The sequence below is a fragment of the Lonchura striata genome, chromosome 2, assembly GCF_050655825.1.
Source record: "Lonchura striata isolate lonStrDom1 chromosome 2, ASM5065582v1, whole genome shotgun sequence".
Classification (NCBI taxonomy): Eukaryota; Metazoa; Chordata; class Aves; order Passeriformes; family Estrildidae; genus Lonchura; species Lonchura striata.
The window spans coordinates 60,820,362-60,838,485 of record NC_140704.1 but is presented as its reverse complement, the minus strand read 5'-3'; the positions used below and the strand labels follow the sequence as shown (position 1 = coordinate 60,838,485).

The window sequence follows — 18,124 nt, the reverse complement described above, 5'->3', positions numbered from 1 at the left end:
TGTTTTTATAATAATCTCATCTTGAAACTTGAGAGGAAGGGAATGTATGGGTGAGCAGCTAATATCAGTGAGTTCTGGAAACTCCCTTTTTATGGTCTCTCTCATTTAGCAGCTGTTATGATACTTTCATTGCATTAAAAACTTACTTTACAAGACTGACGATAAATTAACTTCATCTCTTCCAGTAAAATTAGCTTCAGATCACAATAAGTTTGAGAAAATAACTAATAAATGATATTAATATACAGACAACAGGATTTTGATCTAATATATCATGAAAAAATAAAGTATCAGTGGTGTTACAATCAGAGAAGGCAAAGCTATTTTCCTTTTTCTTTACTGATATTCCCCTGGTTCAAATACTATTTTAAGAGTGTATATGTAGGATCTACTGACTTGTAGATGCAAACATTGGTTTAAAATTAATTTGAAAATATCTCTTTATATGAAGCAATATATTTACTGATTTAAATCATACCCATCTGGACATGTTTATCAAAATCAATCCTTGTCTACTATAAGCCATTTGCTGCCATTGCCACCCACTGGCCAAGGACAAACAACCATCCTGTTACTGACCCAGATCAACAAATACCCTGATTAAACAGACACATCTTGCTCCACATCCAACTGCTTCCTATTCAGCATCTTGCCTTTAACACAAAATCTGGCCAGCTTTGTACAAAATGTATTTACTGTTTTTATCTTTAAAACATAAATCATAGTCTGGGAAGGAGGGGGCAGGGGGAGCCTGTTCTGCAGAACGTGAACTCTGATCTGATAGTTTCACCCTTTCATCCTTCTGTCATCTCTTTAAATGTAGTATCCAAAAACTGAAGGATATCATCCTTTTATGTTTCTGTAAGATGAGATACAGTTTTGGTAATACATAGTAAAATAATGAAACCAAATTTCAGACTGTAGGGAGCCATTTTTCTCACATAAAGGTCAGCATATATGGTAATACTTTGGATTAAGTATGAAATTACTACAGGACCGTAATAACGAACCTTGTTAATCTTTTCTTATTTTCTTAAGAGTAGCTCAAAAAGAAATATTACAGCAATCACAGCTTAATATTTGAATCCTTCTCTGCTTTAATCAGAGTCCTTTATATACTGTCATTTTGTGTGTTATTTTGTCCTAATATTACTAACAATTTTATTAATCATGTCTGTTGTTGGTTGGTTTACCATTTTCCTTCACAAATTATTTTAGGGCCCAATATTTAGGCCTTTTCTGGAAAACTGATACAAAAACTATTCTTAGAGGAGCTGCTCTTCACTTAGGTACCCATGAACAAAAGCTAAACCAGGCCCTTGGACTACTCTTCCCTGTGCCTTTTGGTACCATACCAGGTTCACATGCTGAGACAGTCTTCTCTACAAATGAAAGGCAAAGAAAGGCAATAATGTTTTGTTCTCTGCATCATTTGGAAGGGGGAAGGAGGAGAAGAACTTAGCAGAACAACTGCATCTTTTGTTTTTAAGTTCTTTGGAACAATTATGCCAGGCAGCGCGTTTTCCCTCTGTTTCATTTGTCTTTGTTATTTTCCTATCTAATTAAAATTCTGCAGTGCCGTCATGAAATTGTTGTCCGTTTAAGGTCACAAACAGCTTCTGTCCTAATGAAATATGAATTGCATTAGTTAATTGAATTGTGCACTTATTGTGTGTTGTGAATGGACTGTGCACACTTATATTCTTAACATATACTGAGCGTTTTATCAGTTTAGGCAGTGTGTAGACATAGAAAATGCTGCTATCATTCTTTGCATCACAATAGAGAGATTTAATTTGCAATAGACGGACTAAGAAGTGTTTGTGAAGGACAGGAGCTCTAAGATCTCACACAGGCATCTGCTAGCTGGGATGAGATCGGCTCTTCAGTGGTCTGGGGTCAGGGCACAGTCCCGAGCGGAAAACTCGAATAAACCCTTATTATGCACGGTGTCTCTGTGATGTCTGTCAAGATAGGAAGAACCAAGGGGGAGTAATGAAACATCTGTGGCCTTCTGCAGCAGGAGGCTTTCTGGGTTAAATGAACCTTGTAATTGAAACCCTCAGTGCACAGTCCAGACCGTTCTCTTCCAGGGTCTGCCTGGTCTCTGTGCAGATACTACCCCCACACCCCTGGTAACACAACAAACTGAGCTCTGGGGTCCTTTTCACAGCTGGGAGGTTCTTTCTTTGAACGGTGGGAAGGTTCACTTTAGGATGTCGAGGACCTGATCAAAGTCAAATGGAAGTATGGGAACTCTTTCAGTTGACCTCAGGGCTGTGGATGAAACAGGTGCTTACAGGAAGTGCAGGCTCTGGCACTGAGCCTTTACAACATGTAAGATGGGTGTTTTACATCGGTAACCACTCAGTGGTGGGCTCTACTAATGAACCAGAGTATTTTAGAGGATGGTCTTTAGCTGGGAAAACAGCAACAGGATACTGGATTTAATTTCCTTGCATGGGTCTTGATTTTTCACCTAGTTCTTCAGACTGCTCAGCATCATACATACGCACACATATATTATGTATATATATACATATGTATAATATGCATATATATACATATATATATACATATATGTTTATCTCCAGTATTTAGGCATTAGATGTATTTACAGGGAAAAGTATCTTTGGATTCTGCATAATACTTCTGTAAGGTAGTAAATCTGAATACAGTACCTTCCAGATATCCTTGAGCTCGACAGGCATGGAGAGATACCTTTTGTTCTGTCAAATAGTGCCTCCCTTAGCTTGAAATGGTACTTCATTCAACAGTAGGTTGAAAGGAAAGATAAACAGTGTTCGGGCTGAAGAGTTATTGAGAAATTTCTTCTTCTTGTCATTTTCCACTCAAAAACTGAGGAGATATGCGCATGGAAGTTTCTTTTACTGTAGCAAAGTAATGCGGGAATATAAAACCACTTAAGATAAACACAGCTAAAAATTGACTTACCACAATACACAATTCCCAAAGGGAAATACCATGACCCTTTCTACAAGAGAAACAGAGAAGAGTGTCTGTGCTTGATCTCAGCAGGCATGGACACCCCATTTGTGGGGACTTCCCAGCTCTGCGCACGTGCAGAGGCATTTGTCATTTGTCATTTCCCACTGCGGGTGATCCTCCACAGCTGCCATAGCACTCACCTTCCAGGAACACTTCTCCATGGACCCCAGACAAGCACTTTATTACCACCACCCACAGATGATGCACTGAGATACAAAGACTAAATGAGCCATTCTGGTTCAGGTAGGTAGGCAAGGACTTTCCCCTGTATGCTTGATAGACGGGAAGAGAGGTTTCATCGGAGGGCAGTGTGGGGATAGCCACATTATGTGGCTGCCTCTCTGAATCACCTGGAAGAGTTTCTTTCTGAATCATTGCAATTACTGAACCTAAGGGGACCTGCCTCTGGGTGTAGTTGTTGCATTACAGAAGTGCTTCAAGCAAAAGAGTTTCCTGCACTCCCCAGCTGCCCTGAGCCACTCATACCTGCTTAAACTTCTGACTGAGGAGTTTCCCACCTAGTGCCCATACCACTTGGTTCTTTCCTCTCTTTCTCTCTCTGAATTTATTGCATTGGCCACAGTACTGAGAGCTGTAGTTGAGCAACTGATGAATATCCCTGCCCACATGAAAGTGTTCGGGAGGTGATTAAGAAGGGGTGGGTGTCTAATGGTTTAGTGAAGTAAGTCCTGACAGATTCACAGGCAGTGAGCAAATGACTGAGAGCGAAAGTGGTGGGATGGGGCGTGAAGGGTGATTGGCAGTGGTTACTTAGTGGTCTGAAAAGGGGTGAGTGAAAGTACTTGGGGGAGAGCTTATGGTGGGAAACACACTACTGTGTTACCCCGTGGCACACTACAGATGTACAAGCTGTATTTTCTTCTCAGAAGCAGTTTTAAAAGACTAGATGTCATTAAAAATGCTCACGTTCTTCTGTCTAAATTATATAATGTAATGCTGCATAATTAAGCAGGGGAGGAAATGAAAGAGATTCAAGGAAGGCTGAAAAATAAAAATAAACTGAAGAGTCCTCTAGGGAGAGTAGAGAAGAAGCAAAGACTGATAAAGTCCTGCAGATTGATGTGATTTTGCTGTCTTCTGTAGCACCATCATGTGAAGGGAGACAATCTGTGCCCTGCTCCTACAGGTAGCCTTCCACGAGGATGCCTGTGCTCAGCCTGCCCCTGGCTCCAGTTGCCCATCTGCAGCATGGTGAATCCTCTTCTGCATCAGCACCATCAGCCATACTTCTGTGGCCTCTTCCAGCATTCACTCCAGCCTCAAACAGAGCAGGAATGCAGGGGTGGTCCTCAGAGCAGCCGGGAAGAGCGTCCTCCCCTGCTGTGATTAATTCAGTTAAAAATCCATGACTGACCCGTCACAGTGTCTGTGGCTGGACAAAGGAGTGAAGGCAGCCCTACATAAACAAGTAGTATTTTATACCCTGGCACATGGTTAGATTCTGTATTGTTACCAGGTTTTTTTAGCTTTATTTTCAGTTAAGTAAGAAAAAGAACAATCTTTTTTTTTCTTTTTTTTTAAACACAGTCTCTTTCCTTTATGTTACTGTCATTATATGTTGAATTATTATTCCTTCCATTTGGATAAAGCACATGAACAAAACCTAAATTTTGTTCTGTTTAATTTTAGTTTTCATTAAATAGTTTATGAAAATGTTCATTCCAAGATTAAAAAAATTGCCCATTCTAAAAATTTGGTTTGAACTTAATTTCTCAGTCTTTCATTATGCCTTGCATTTAACTTAAAACATTTTTTGAAGATAAAAAGGCATACTGGAATTTTTTCTTAAGGGTACTATGTTGTTTGTGTAGAATTTTTTCAAATGTCTATACAATTCTTACTTTAGGAATCCATGTATTTTTGTCTCAAAGTCTTTTTTTTTGATGAACATGAAAAAATTTAGAAGAATGTCTTTATAAACACAAAAGGACACAAAAATCCCCTGGTCAGCTAATACATAATTATTTTAAATTGTCCATCTTTATTGGAATCATGATCAATCTAGCACAGACTGTGTCTGTGCCTGTGCTGGACACCACCTGCTTCAATGAAGGTAAAGAAATGCCCCAAGAGGTGGATTTAGGATAATGTCATCTCCTACCCTTCCCCCTGTCTTGTATAGTCCTTTTGAAGATCTCACACTAATCCCAAAAATCAGAGATTTATTTAATCCTTCAAACAACAGCCTTTCATTATAATTATTATGATAATAACAACTATTATTACTATTATTGTTATTGCCACCATTATTATTACTACTGTCCCTATTATTTTGGACTGTTAATGGCTTTTGTTTACTGTAGAAATATTTACTTATTCTTCGAAGCTCACTAAACTCTCATCTCAGCATTCTGTAGCAATTACCTAATTTAAATACTTTATATAATAAGATGGTCTAATTGCGGATGGATGGCATGCAAAAGTATGCTGTCTTACCAGCATTGAATTTCCTGTCCTTCCTTATGTTATTGAAATCCCTCTATTTCTTGCATGATGAGGACTGGGAGTGCTGAATCTCCATCTGCACATTCTCTCTCCCTGTCACTCATTGACTCCTTATTCTGTTAGATGGCTACATTCCCAAATGCCTTGTTCCAGTGCTCTCCCTATTGAAAAGTTTTCTGTGTTCTTATAGTATTATTGCTCTACTCTGAGAGCAGTAAGACCTGTCAAATAACCCTGTCAAATAAAGAAAATTCAAACATAATTTTCAGGAAAGATTTCTTAAATTCCAACAGCTTTAATAAATTATTATCAGTGCAATGATTATTAATGCATAATATTAAAATTTTAGAAATGGAATCAGGAATTTAACTGATTCCTCTGTCCCCATCCGTACTGTAGCTTTGTAGTGTGTTTCTCAGCCCAGGACTTCCAATATTTGTCATGTGCCTAACTTCAGGCCACCAAGGCTGGAGGCCCCCACTGCAGAGCTCAGTCTACTCAGATGTCTACTCATGTGTTTAGGAATCTAACTTGAAAGCATAGTTTTTCAAGATTTAGTTGAGTGGGATACATTACCGTGACACTAAGAAGGAACTCACATGGGCTATACAGTACTGACAGTTGTTTTCCCAGCCAAAAGCCAAACATTTTATTACCACAAGCAAGTAGATAAAAAGACAGTAACTCTAATTTTGACTATGGAACTGGTTAAAATATCTTACCTTAAGGACCCTTGATTTGACACAGCTTCTGCTTCTTTACTTTCAAATGTTCTGAAGTCCTACAAATGTCTGTGACAAATTGAGGAAGCTCAGAAGCTGAAAGGTCATCTGGGAGGGGAAGGGTGGCTCTCAGGCACGAGCTGGCCAAGTCTTTGCTTCAAGAAGCCAGTCTCCTTATGGCTGCAGAGCAGAGGGTCAGATCATCCTTCTCCGGCAGACAATGTGACCCTTAGCAACTAAAGCTGGCTTTAGCCACCAGTCAGAATGAGACTGGTGAGGCAAACACCCCCAGTTGTCCCCAGGAACACGGTCATGACGAACATGAGCTCAGCAAGCTTCTTAATTTCAGCCAAAACAATGGATATCATGAGGCACTGGATGAACTTTTCTTACCAGTAAGTAAGAGAAATTGTCTGGGAAGTAACATCATTTGGCTAGACAGAGAACTCTGGTCCAAGACAGGGCAAATGGCTTTGACTCAGCTGTTCCCAGTTTCATATGCAAGTCTGATGAAGTGATGAGATCTGTGCCAGTTCTCAGTGTTGCCAGAACAGACTGTGCAAGAAGGTGTTTTAGTTTTCTAGATAGAGAGTACAGTAACTGCATGAAAGAGAGCCTAGAAAATGGAGAGGACCAGAACAGAAGTAGATCCTGCAAATAAGCCAGAAGTTATGAGCGTCTGGGGAACATATTAGTCAGATATGTCTATTAAAGACATCTGTATATATGGCAGCGTCTTGTGAATTCAGAGAACATGATGCCAATTACGACCATCGGAGAGTCGTAATTTTGGTAATGTATAAAAGGGAATTCAGGAAAACTGGGAAGGTATCAGAAAAAGGAGTTGAATAGCGTAACTATTTAGACAAGTGTAACAAGCTTAAAAGGAAAAGAACAATCAGAGTATTTTGCCATGGAGGATGATTTTAATAGCAATGAGTAGTAGGGAAATGTAGTGGAACAATGTAATTATCTACCTACAAACTGTTCAGGAAAGAAAGACTGGGCCATGGAGGCAGAGGAAATGCTCCTGTATAGAAGGATAACATGAACATTATTTAGCTGAACTGTAAGTGGGAAGGGCTGTGCAACTGAATCTCTGAAGACAAATAAATAAATGCTAAAGTAGAAATTCCAAAGCATTTTTACAACTTTCGAAAAGTAAAGACATTAGCAGGTCTTTGTTGCTAATATCCAGCTTAAGCAAAGGAAAAAGAATGAGCATTGTTGAGCTCAAAAGAATTGTTAACAGATTTGTGGTAATGGGGACTTGGGCTACTCCCCTAAGCCTGGCCAAATAAATCAGGAGGCACAGAAATTAGAAGAGCAATTTTGTTAACACTTGGCACAACTCTATCTTGGAAAAGAGAGACAGGAGGAAGAAACTACCCTTAACTCGGGTATCAATGACAAACTGATTGAAGCTAACTCACTGAGTACTAACACTTACGTGTACCAGAAACCTAATTTGGGATGGCAGTTCAGGGATCAAACTTTCACCTCTTCGAGATGATGCTCTTTTTGTTTTCTTTAACCTCTGTGACATAAATATGTATTTTAATATGTAAAAATTCAACAAAGAGCAACTTCACCTTCCTCCTCCTAAATCTACCCTTAAAATTGACCAGAGGTGAAGTAATAAACACAGCTTTATGAGCTGCTCCTCCTCCCGGGAGTGTGAAAGCCTTCAGAGAACTTCTCATATGTCTCAGCTGCTACCAGCTCCTTGATAAATCATGCAGGTGTGCTGTGCCTTTCACATAGGAGGTTTTTGCATGCAGGTTTCCAGCTGAACATTGCCCAGGCATCCCTGCTTTCTGAGCATGGTTTTGTGTTGGCTTCACAGCAAACCTGGCACAAATGGTGTTGGACTAAACCTTATTTTAAACATTCCTACCCAACCCCTGCTTGCTTCTAGAGGAACACCACCTTGACTTGGGTTTCTTTGAGACACAAACTGGGTCTTGAGCTATCATCAAGTACTAGTCAGGGCTGGTCTCGCTGCAGGCTACCACTGTGTCACAGCACAACTGTACCTTTGGCACAGTGCCTGCGGTGACTTGGCTATTGCATCCACCTAGGCTGAACTCAGCGTTGTGGCAGCCAGCTGCAGTTAAAACCTGCTGGGACCACAGCTCAAGCATGATTAGCTGGCACAATGACAATCATGTATTTGTCTCCACTAACTTCTGCTCCATAGATGGGAATAAGCAATATACTTTTAAGGAAAGGACAAATGTGTATGGACAAATGCTTTGTAGAAACTCTGCGAGGCAGCACCGAATGCTTGAAAGTGAATAATGAAAAGAGAAGTAATGAAAGAGTAAGGTTAAATAGCCAGAAGAAGAAGGAATCACACAAGAAATGGCAGAAGAAACATGCACCAGAAGGAAAGCGACTACATGAGCAAAGCATATAAAAAGCCCCCAATGTGTGAAAGGAATGCAAATTCAGAAGTACAATTTTGGAGTGAACACAGATGGTAAAATCTGACTGAAACCAACATGCAAGGTCAGGTCGGTGTGAGAAGAGACTCACTGACCCTTTCATGGTTCTTACATGTGTAGAAGGGCCATTTGGATGGGACAGAAAGCACTGGGACAAAAGAATGCAAAGCAGCAGTATATTTTTTTCCAATCAAAAGCCATCCATAACCTGTTCTTGAAAATGGCTTTTTTCTTCAAGCATAGTACATGATGGCACATTATGGCATTAATACGTGATAGTTTCACTGGTGATCCTGAGAACACTGGTCTGTAATGAATCAATGGATTTGTTTCATCTTTAACTAATTTGAACCTTTAATCTTCTTGCTTGTATGAATTCTTCTTCCTTCAGGTCAAAGTATTAAATAGGCTCAAGAAGTAAATAAGGAAATAAATACCAGAAACGCCATGGGGAACATTGAAATTAAAGTTTTCTAATAGTCAAATCAACTTAATGCTGTGATTACTAGCTCAGTTCAGCTTCTTTCCTTCACCCCCCCTCCCCCAAACTCTATGGCTAAAGCTGTGGGAGTAGATGGCCTAAAAGAAGAAGCTGCTTTGGTTTTCTTTTAGTTTCTTGATGCTTGTGTTGCTCTAGATCAGGTTTGAGGGTCTTTGTATTTTAACTGCTCTCACTATGAACATACAGGAACTTTTACAATGCTGAGATGTAAAACAGCCCAAAACATTGGTCTAAAAATGCTTCCCTATGTTTCATGCCTGGTTTGTACTCCACCATGTGCCCATGTTGCTGATGCATCTGACTTTTTGTATGGATATAAGTTATACTGGTGCAAACCCATCTGTAGACAAAATCTTGCTGATACAACTGTCTCCCACCAGCACAACATATTTCAGTTAATGAGTCAGAATACACTTTGATATCAGTATAAATGGTCCCTCCTGGGGGGAGGATTGCTTCTTTACTGTTAAAAGTGTAGATAAGTTCTGAACTTTTTTCCTCCCTTACTTGTTCTTAAATCAATCAAACCCTTATCTATTATTTTTCATCCAGAAATAATACATGTTTTTTTCATCACCTTTTTGACTGCTGGTCCCTCTCTGTGTTCTTGCTTCAATCATATGGTCATCAGAAAAGGGTATATCCAAAATCTTCTTGAAAGCAGAAGTTCTGTTTCAAGTGATGGTAATTGCAGGATCAAATGCCTCCAATATTAAAAGAAAAAGAAACAAAACTGATTCAAAAGTTTGAAGCTAACAAATGGCTTGTAGCTGGCTGAGACACTTGTATTTAATATTGAGGAAGCAATGACTTTCTGGTCTCCAGTGGAGCATCTCCTAACCAGACAGACAGGCACACAACGAAATGAAGTCTTAATGCTGAGAAGTTCTTGAGAACACTACAATAACATTCTGGCAGGCTGGGCTCCCTTGGCTCTTGCACTCCCTGCAATTTGAATGTCTCTTTCAGTTTAGCATGATGCTTGGCAAATTTCCCAACCTTACATTATCTGGGAAAGGAAGACAGGAGAAGCTGGTACATTCAGCAGATCTTTGAAGAAGCTTCTTTGCAGTTTGCTGGTAGCAGAAGTGTTGGCTGCAAAAGAGTGTAGAAGTGTCAGGACTGCAGCTTAGCTAGGTTGAAAACGGTTTATCTGACTTGCATCCAGGCATCAAGATGCTCAGATACCACAGCAATGTGTGTGGTATAAGAACCTAGATAGAAGCTGATTAGATAGCAAATCAGACAGAATTTTGCATGTGATTTCCTGGGTTTGTCTAAACTTATAGCAGCAACAGTTAATTATAGGAGGTTATGAAGGAAGCTCCTGGGTGGGTTTATGGCACTTATACATTGGATTCCAGCCATAAAGTGCCAGCTGAGAGTTACCACTGTGGCAGGAAGCTCTTATGATGCAAAGCTGATGGAAACCATCTTTGGGCCTTCCCGCTTCGGGCTAGGAGCAGCAGATATTGGTGATGGAAGATCTTGAGGGAGAAGCACCAATGGCAGAATCCCAAGGAAAAGAACATCAAGATGTGCAGGGGACATCACCTGAAGAGGGACAGAAGTGGGAGGTAGTTGCACACAGGAGTTACTTGTGGTCATCCTCTAGATGATTGCTGTACCTACCTCCAGATCTAGTGTCTCTCCTTCCACCACACATGAATCCCTCAGCCATTGTAATCACTTCCTCTGGCTCTTAAGCAAGGGCAGCTCTTTAATTGCAGATTAATGTGTTAATGAAATTCTTGAGGCTACACTGAAGTGACTGGGCAGGAGAGACTAGGCTTTCAGCAGCAGCTGCTGGCACAGGAGTCACAGCTCATGCGGCTCTACAGGGAAGGCAGTGCCGTAAGCAGGAGCAGGATCCCTCATTTTTTCTCCGGTAGTGCCTCGGGGCACATCTACATGGCAGAGCGCAGCACTGCACAGGGATTCTGGAGCTGCCTCTGAGCAGTGGTTGTGCCAGTTTCACAGCAGGAATATTCATTCTGCCTGGAGTGCTGTTCTAATATACCCACAGTGTTTGCACCCCTATCCCTGACCCTGAGGTAGCTTGATGAGTGCAAGGTGAGCTCTCTCTTCCCCTCTGCAGAACTGTGTTCTGCTGTGTGCTCCCATCTGCTCTTAGAAGTATTAAAAAAAAATAATTATTACATTTATGAAGGACTTTATATCAATTTTGATATGTGGTTTCTGATTGGTGGGGTCTTATTTATTTTAGAAACTGGGGAAGCTTTCAAGGACAATTTCATAGGTGATGCTTTTTTGTTTCCTTTGACACAGTCCTGATTTTGTTTTATATTCTTTCCTTTGAATGTCTGAAATTTTGCATGAAATTTCTACTGACTTGCAAATACCAACACATGGAGTAATTACCAATCCTTCCTGCCGAAGTTAACAGCATTCTCTTTCCTTGTCCTCTTAGTTCAAGGTCACAATGATCAAATTTAATCCTTCATGAATTTTCATCTGGCTTGCTGTCCACAAAATTTGTTGATTAAAAGATCCAATTTCCATTGGCATTCTCCCTTTCAAAGGATGTCAACAGGAAATATAAATGTGCAGCCTTTTGTGAATGATATGCAAGGACATGCAGGCTTATGAAAAAAAAAAAAAAAAGCAGCAGTTAGCTAAATCCTTTCATTTCTGTTTTGAATGACTGGCCATAGGAATGCAGGCTAAGCTGTATTTCAGCTGTTCCCAAGGATGTGTATGTGTAACTTGTTGATAGTGGTTGGTACATCAGGCTCCAGTGACAGCTACGTGACCACTCTGATGATCACTGTCCTGTAGCAGAACCAGCCCCTGCCTCCCCTCAAGAACACCAGGCATGAAAGAAAACAAAGAGGGATCTGTTTATTCAGAAGACTGGCACTTGTACCTCCTGCTTTTTACTGAGTAAAGAGAGATCCTAGGTCATTTCAGCTCTCACTCTATTCTCCCAGCAACTATTAGGTTGTAAGGAGCTGCATGACTTGCTTCAGCAATTGATGTGAATTTCTGATACCTGGGAGAGATGAGACTTTTCCCCACAGGGCCTGTGGGGAATCTGATTGATAGGAGCAAAACTCAACACCCACAACACCAGCTTACTTCATTGGGAGCTACCCGTTACCAACAAAAAGAAAGGAAAGCCCACCACAGTCTTAAAGCTTCAGCATTATGTTTTAAAAATCTTACCAGTGTCCAAGGTATATGTCTTTCACAGTAAAAATTACTTGGAGTGTGCTGTGAATGCACAGACACAGATCAGTGCTGAACATCTGGTTAAAATAAATTACAGTCTTATTTTGCAAATAAAAATTCCTAGGGTCTACATGACAAAGTCTGGCCAGCACAACTATCTCATGAGGAAAAAATCACATCCCTAGCCTACAAAGATAGCTATTTTGGCATGATTCCATTCCCCACTATGTAGACTTACGTAGACTTAGACCAGAGAGGAGCCTTTTTGCCAGTATAACTCACAGTGTTTGGGAGGTACTTCAACCATGCTGGCAGGCTGCTGCAGCTGGTATAACCATGTTTCCATCAAGGAATACGGCCAGAACAGTGACACCAGCAAAGCCCCTGAAGTACTTAAAGAACAGTACTTTTTCTCCTGCTAGCAGTGTTCAGTATTTTTCAGTTTTAGAGTTTCCTGCTGAAAGGAAACATGCAGAATTTGTGCTCTTCCTTATATCATCAAGACATTATATCTTGTTACAGAAGAGTCAAAGTATATATATGGATAGGAGGTGTGTTGCTTTCCAACCTCCTGGTGGTACTTCCTTTGAATGGGAGAAGATCCCAATTCTCCTGAAGGATGCCTGTTGTATGTTTTGGTGTTGGTTTTGCAGGTTGAGAGGCAGAGATGGTTTGCCTTTTATCAGGGCTTCATATTTTGGTTTTGTTGGGTGGCATTTAAATAAATCTATTGGCCATAGTTAATGAATTACAACTGTGTATGCAGATAAATTTGAGCTGTTTTGAATAACAAAACAAAGTCCTTTACTCTGTGACTTGGCTTGTATTCTATTGGTTCTTTTTTTTTGAAGTGGTCCCTGTTAACTCTTACCTGATAACATTTACCAGACGACTTTCTGGATGAACCTAAAAATTGAAGATTTACCAGCCCACCTTAACCTATGAGCCCCCCATCTATAAGGCAAGCAACGCATAAAGCTGTTGTGGCATAAAAGTTCAACTTGTTTGACAACAGTTTTCACCGGTCCCACTTAATTAATTTTGTCCAAATTTCTACTTGCCTCAGTCTGTGCAGACTCTGCTCATTCCTTTCCCTGCTCCTTCACCCTCCGTTTCTCTACCAGGTCTCACATTTTTGCACAAGTTGTGAACAGAACAGAAAGGACTAAAAGGGGGGTGGAGGAAGGCACCCAATTAAAAACAATCTCTTCTGAACAGAGAACTTCCCCTTATTTTAATTTCCCATTATCACTTAGCTGTGAATTGATGAGAACATGGAGCAAGACACCAAGAGGCCCCATTCTCAAATGCACCACTTTGGAAGGGGAGAATTTGCAGCGTTCCATCAGACTCCCAGGACCTGTCTGCCTCCCATAGCTCCTGGTGGGAGGGCTGACTTAGGAAATGGCTAAAGACAGCAATGGCTAAAAAATGCTGCCTCTTCTCTGTCTCAAATAAGCCTTTTTCAGGTGAGCAGAAATGGTCTGAGCTGCTAATGAGGTGTAGGCTGCCAAAGAAAACACATGGGCAAATTCGTATTTTCCAGGTGGCTGGTGGTAGAAATGTAACTGTCCATTGAAGTCTACAGCATGGCCTTTTTTTGCACTTACTCATTAAATTGTGGATTTATTGTGAGGTTACTTTAGCGTAATGCTAGCTGTGTTGTCTCGCTGGCCCTCTAAATCAGTTCCTTGTCACAAGATTTAGAAAAAAACAAGTGCCTGCATCAAGTCACACCAGGATTGGGTGCTGGGGCACCATGGAGCACCACAGAGCACCACGGAACAGCCAGGCCACCACTCCAGCTCTGTGCTACTCTTGCTCAATGCTGAGCACGAGTTTGTCAAGCCAAAGGAGTTTGGATCAGAACGGAGTGTTGAAACAACAAACATTTGATGGAGCATATCCCTGAGGGATGTTAAAACAAGCAGCAGAAAAACACGTGACTGGTCCCTCGTGGTGCAGTCAATGGGACAACCTGCTCAGACCAGTCAGATTTCACCCATCTGGTTCACACGTGCACTCAGCCTTTTCTGGCCAAGGCCACCCTGAGCCAGGTCCCTCCCCAGGCTGACAGCTTTGCCACCTTGCTGTCCTCTCTCTGCCTCCACCTTGAGCCCAGCACCTCTGGATGCGCTTGTTAAATGAGAGCCCCAGTGGCCTGGAGGACAAACACTGTGCCACAGCACTCTGAGCACTTCTACAAGCAGCTACTTTCATTTCCCATTTCCCAAGTGGTTATTGTGATTTAACTCTTTTGCGGCAGCCCAAGAGCAGCCCAGGCAGCTGGAGCAGGCAGGGAATATAATGGGGGATATGTTCACATTTCCCTCTACTGTCAGTGCAACACCCACTGTAGACAAATCTTCAGAGCTGCGCTTTTAAATTAGTTGGGCTATTTGCAGTACAAGACCACTCATATTGAAAGCCAGTTACAAACAAGACAGAGAATTTAAGCAAGATTTAGAGAAAAACAGGCCTCCATTGACATTCAATCCCATTTTTTTTTTAAGCCATTCTGAATATTTGACCAGGGTCTTCATGCATCCAGCCTCTTTTTGGAGTATGCAGGTATAAGAATGACATTACAGTATGAGATGAGTCTCCCCAGCAGCTCTGGGACACTTGCTCTCTCCTTCAAAGCGATTCATAAATTCACAAATGGATGTCACTAAATGGGTTTGGTAATTTGGGGAAGAATAAGGCCTACTAATGACTTGGTTTTAGTGCAAGTGAGATTCATGTATAGGAACACATTTGTTTTCTAGGTAGTTTCTAGAACTCTATTTAAGTAAGATATCTTCAGAAAATTAAATAAAGCAGCAAATTATTTGGGTAGGACTATCAACCTACAAAATATATGAAGGATCAAATAGAGCAGTTTAACTGTGTTGTATGAACACAGTATTTTGTCCAGAAGGCCTTCTTGCCTTCTTTTTCTCATAATTGCTAATAGTGCTCCCTTAGATGTAGCACCCATCAAATACCACCAGCTAGCTGCTGCAGTGCTGTTATCCTGCAGTGCTGTTATCCTAATGCCAGAAATACCTCGTTTTATAGTGTGCACCTTTCCAGGAATAAGAGAACGAGGCAGCCTCCATTAGGTCTGGGCTTTTGCATATTGCAGAACCACATTTAAATGAATTAAATAGAGATGCCAAGACTAAATTACTGAAACAGTTCTCATGCTGACTTGGTTTGACAAGAATGTGGCCTACTCTGAACACCGGATGGATTTCCATCCAAGCTGAGTGATCAACACCTCAAATCCCGTGTTTAAAGATATGGCTTGACTATTCCTCAAAGCCTGGATTTACCCTTAATCTCACAGGGGTCTGGAGAAAACCTACCTGCCAGCAGGATCACTCTTTAGGAGCACAGACAGGGGAACTAGTCATCACCATTACTATAACTATTCACATTTATATATTTCTAAGCATATGCATCACTTTTCATGAGCAAACATAACCACAGTCAATCCTGGATCCTTAGATGTCTCCATCTGAGTGACATGTATAGTCAGTCATGCAGATACTATTTCCACTAATGCCAGTTCACAGAACCTTACAGTGAGAGCCCCAAAATCACAGGCTCACCGATGCAGGAATTTATACATATAGATAGTAAGGAACAAGGAACAAAGAAGGTAGGCAAGACTATTGTGATGAAAACCAATTTTGTTCAAAGTCAGAAACCTCAGACAACACTGAAGAAACAAAAAGGTTTATGCAGCCAGCATCTAATATATCATCTGCAGACCTAAGATGTGTCAGGCCTTCCAGAAACAGAATTCGAAACAGAATCATAGAATTACAGCAGGTTGGACAAGACCTCTAATATCATCAAGTCCAGTCATTAACCTAGCACTGCCATGTTCACCACTGAACCATGTCTCCAAAATAGACCCAGTTTCTACCACGAGCAAAGGTGAAGGGGGAAAGAAAAAAACCCAGATGGGAATCGATTCAGGGGTTTACATGCCAAAGCCACTCCCCAGGCAGGTTCTTTTTCCATGATCAGCAGGGCTTGTGTGGCGACACCTTCTTTTCCTTCCCATTATAATTTGTTAATATGCACCTGGACTACCAGCAGGTTGGCACTCCCAGGTGTAAAAAGATATCGGCCTCTCTAAAGATATGGACCTTGTGAAACACCACACCTCAGCACAGCACAGCCAAGGGCTGAGCTGCCCTTATTTGTACTCATGACTTAGGCTTGCATAAAAGACTTATAAAGTCTTTGGGAAAAGAACAGCTACACATTTGTCTACTCTTTGTGTTCCAAGAACTTTTCTTGTTAGCTGCTAGATGACATTTTAATGAGGTTTCACAGCATAGAAAACATGGGACGATTTAACCAGCTCTGTCCACCCCCTCTCTCCCTCCCTCCCTTCCTGAACTCTTTCTGAAATGAGTTAACACGCGGGAACAAAGGCTTTTATGAGAATTTATGTCAATCGTGTGGAGGCAGGGGTGAGGGAAAAGTCATTCAGCTGCCAAACCTTGGCATCAGAGTGTGTGCCATTCCCTCTCCTGCCCCGTAGTGGGTGGCAAAGTGGTCTTGTTCAGACCTGTGCAAGTTTCTTAAAAAGCCAGGGGCTAGTGTGTGTTTGTTTGTTTGTTTTGCAGTCACAGAGAGGGCAGCGTAAAATAGCTGCGAGGCAATTCCCCGTACAGTAAAATGGAAGTCTCTCTGGCTCTTCATTCAATACAATGTGGCTCAAGAGGATATCCTGCCAAACCAATGATAACGAGGGAAATAAAGTCACTTCCTCACCAGCTGTTTGATTCAGGTAGAAAAAGGAAGCGTTTACTTCCTCATGTTCATTCTCCCCGCCGCCCCCTCAGTCAGAAATGCCAGGCAGAAATTGCCTTCTCCCTCTACACTTTCAGTGAGGAGCCCTCACATCCATAATGCTTCTCTGGACTGTGGGCAGCAAGTCCTCCTCTGTGGTCGAGGAGCTGTGCCTTGCCTCTCGAGCTGGGGTGCAAGCTGAGCTGCCAAAGTACCGAGGCTGAACAAAGTTGGTTCATTCCACAAGCAAAGAATGCCCGTGTAATTAAAGATGACATTTGTTTTTGGATCAGAGCTGCCGAATTTGGGCCAGCGGAAGAGCGAAATAGTGTGATCTCTTTGTTTTGAGACTGCCCTGACTCAGTGCACTATTACGCCTCCTAATCCTCCCAGAGGGACAAACTCCACTTCTGTCCTGGGCTCCCTACAAATCCCTGGAACTCTGGCCAGGAACATGCCCTATCCTCCCTATATATAGTCCAGTGGGCAAGAAGGCAGTAAGGGGTGCCCTTGGGGCACCTCATGCTTCCAGTCAAAGCAGGCAAGATGAAGCAGGCATCTCAGGGGCTTTGCCTAAGAGGAGCTCAGGCAGAGCATCTTTTCCCTTCTCCACCGCTACCGTTCTTGCTTCACAGAAACAGTCAACACAAAGTTGCACAGTAAACCAGCAACAGACTGATTTGACTTAATAAAATCTTCTTAAGAAATGGCTTTTTAAATAGTTACAGAAGTGAATGAAGAGTTCTTTTCCATATAATTTTTAACAGATCTGATATAATTTTACATCCAGGATATAACTTCCCATTAAATTTTGAAGGTCTTAAAAGCAAGGTCTGCAAAGATTTTCTTTCCAATTGTGTAAGACTTCCAGAAAGGTTGACCAAGCCAGAACTTGCCTCAGTCTATTTGCCAAGGCGACCCTTGCTTTCATTATAAAGAGTGCTTTTCAAAGGACATCAAGTGTTTCAAACAATTTTCCTAATCTTATTTAT

General features: G+C 41.4%; 1 protein-coding gene across 2 annotated transcripts in view; it reads left to right on the top strand.

The window, feature by feature from the left end:
- Positions 1–18,124, top strand: part of BCL2 (BCL2 apoptosis regulator) — a 96,810-nt gene that overhangs the window by 71,271 nt on the left and 7,415 nt on the right. The window contains exon 2 of one of the 2 annotated variants that reach the window (XR_014952654.1): positions 16,967–17,130. The exons of the other annotated variant lie outside the window; for it this stretch is intronic. The gene's annotated coding sequence lies outside the window, so the exon portion shown is untranslated. The remainder of the gene's footprint in view (positions 1–16,966; positions 17,131–18,124) is intronic. 2 annotated transcript variants of the gene reach the window in all.